We start from the raw sequence: 2,928 nt of genomic DNA on the forward strand, positions 1-2,928 counted from the left end.
GATGGAATGGAAAATGTGGGACAACATTCTACCGAGCAGCACAAGACAACCAACGGCCAATGTGGAAACGTGTGTGTGTGTGTGTGTGTGTGTGTGTGTGTGTGTGTGTTGGCTTTGGTTCTCTATCCAGATGGCAGCACAGGGACAGGCACTGCACACAAGGAAAGATCTGAGCCACCTGTCTATGGACATGATTTTGTGTGTGCATGATCTTGCATGCTTTTGCAAGCGTTTGTAAACGCATGCACACGCACACTCACACACACACACACACACACCTACACACACACCTACACACACACACACACACACACACACACACACACACGTGCGCGCGCACGCACACAGACACACACATGCACGGATTTCCAGGCATGTATGTGTGAGTCTTGGGTTTTACCCCGATTTCATTAACCAACAGGTGATGCATCTTCAGTGTACACACAGCCTCCCTCCCTGCCCCCGTGCACAACGTTCACATCGTCCCCGGCAGCAACATTTAGATAAGAGGATGTTATGAGACGGGAACAATAATGTCGGCTTCTGCCTGGAGTCGAGCAGGGCCATCATTCAGAGCAGGGCTGCAGGACAACGAGTCAACTATCGTGAAGATACAGTATAATAGCACTTACAGATGATAATAGCACATTACAATTACATTTTTGCCCAGCCCAAAACCCCAGCTTTAGGAGTAGAGTCGTTGGAGAACGAAAGGAAGCCAGAGGAACTACAACTCCATTGGCTAACATGTCTCCGCCTCCACCACCCCAAACTGAACCCAGACCTCTCTCGCTCTGTCCTACTGTACTAAGGTGCCTGTATTTGTACTTGCACGGCGAACACTATATCATAATGAGCCTAAGCCTAAGACCTCTGAATCTCATTTGACAACGAGGAAATATGCAGGAAACACTCTCCTTCATTGACAGAATGCAGTTTTTTAAAGATATTTTGGCCTTTGCTCTATTACAATAACTGTTGTGTTGCTGGAAGTAGGCCTCCTCCACAGAGAGCGTCCACAGGGGGACGAGAGCTCATCTCTTCCCCCCTAATGTGTTCAATGATGGAATAACCATTCCTCTCCAATCCAAACTGGAGAGACCCTCTTCTCTCCGAAGTAAGAACAAAAATGATAGAATGATTACCTCATATCACCTTCTTCTTCTTCCTCTTGCTCTCTGCCGTAACAGGCTCATGGTTCCTTCAAACCAAATCATTCTCTGCAGAGCAGCGCGACCTTACCAAATTTTGATGAACTACACAACTAATTATCATTGCTTCTCCAAGACGGGGGTAATCACCACTCGAACAATTCACGGCACTTGGCCTCTTCCTGTGACAAGTTGAGCAATCATGGAGAAGAAAAGATAAAACGCAATGAGGCGGGTACAATTTAAAGGGGTCCTATTGTGTTCCCTTTCAAGAAGTTAATATAGGTCTCTGAGGCCCCCAAAACATGTTATTGAAGTATTTTTTGCTGTAAATACCACTCAGATTATGCATTTGAGCCATTGTGACATGTCCCTACACCATGGTGTTCTAAAACGGGCTGCTTCAGTGTTTGTAGCTTTAATTGTAAATGAGCAGCCCAGACCCTAGCTCTATGAGCCATTGGGGTTCGGCTCGTTTCACCACGTTTTATGCACTGACAACTCCAAATAAATTCACTGGGTTGTCTTATCTTACAGTTTGTGTGCTAGTAGGCCCATCAGAGTATGTGCACAAGCACTGAAAAAGTGTTTTTTTTCAACATGGGGCCCCTTTTTTCTGCATGAAATAGCAGCATTTGCTGGCTGTGTTCCCAATGTACCCATCAGCCAGTGTGGTAAACATTTCCATGGTAACAGCGAGCTCCACCAATCAGAGACATCGGTGTTAAACTTAGGATTATGGGTAGTGTAGTCTCCATGACAGTGAATAAAACATTTTTCTTAAAACAAGGTTGATATCATACGGACCCGTGGCTTCTACAGGAGCAAAAATGCTCCTATATAATTGTGCAGCACGTTGCACAATTGGTTTATTTATAAAAGTTTGAAACCATACCGCTCAACCTTAACACTAAAAACGGCACAAACTACAATTCCGCTGCATTTTGTTTTGAATTTTGATGCAATTGCCTCATGGGTAAAGTAGTTGTATTATTAAAAACCTGAAAATGAAACAAATTTACGGGTAAAAAAAATGGCATGCATGTGTCAACATGCGTCCTTCAAAACTTTTTTGGAAAGGTCTCATCTTGTAGGTTAACATATGCAAGTTTGAGAGATTTCAGTGGACCTGAAACTGAGATATTGATCTTTGGACCCTGACCAGTGGTCATATTTGAAGTATATCTACGTAATTAAAAGAGGTCAAATAAGGTCAACTGGTTTGCACAGTTCTTCTTCATTTACTTTTAGGGGGCTGGTAGTGTCAATAGGGGGCGCCACTTAAAATGGCATAGCATATAATTCAGGGCTGTGCAAATGACATAAAAGTTCTGTTAACAGAGGTGTATTCCCCAACCAAATGAACCCCTAGTAACACATACATGTTGTTTGTAACTACTTTACCCATGAGGCAATTTCATCAAAAGGCATTACAAAATGGTGCGGAGTTGTAGTTTGTGTAGTTTCTCTGATTGGTGGTAGTCTCTGATTGGTGGAGCTCGCTGTTACCATGGAAATATTTACCACACTGGCTGATGGGTACACAGCCACGCAAACACTGCAATTACAGTATATACAGTTAAATTGTATTTATGAATTAAATGAATACTGAGGGTATGACCCTATGAAATTAAAACACATTTTAACGACTTTAATTTGTGAAATAATGGCTGAAATTTGCTACCATATGATGTTGTGGCATTGTGCAATTTATGGCTAATCATGGATTATGTTGAAGTTATTTTGGATCTCAATTAAGTTGACAATGTAATTGGAG

This window comes from Zeus faber (assembly GCF_960531495.2).
Source record: "Zeus faber genome assembly, chromosome: 14".
In the NCBI taxonomy this organism is placed as follows: Eukaryota; Metazoa; Chordata; class Actinopteri; order Zeiformes; family Zeidae; genus Zeus; species Zeus faber.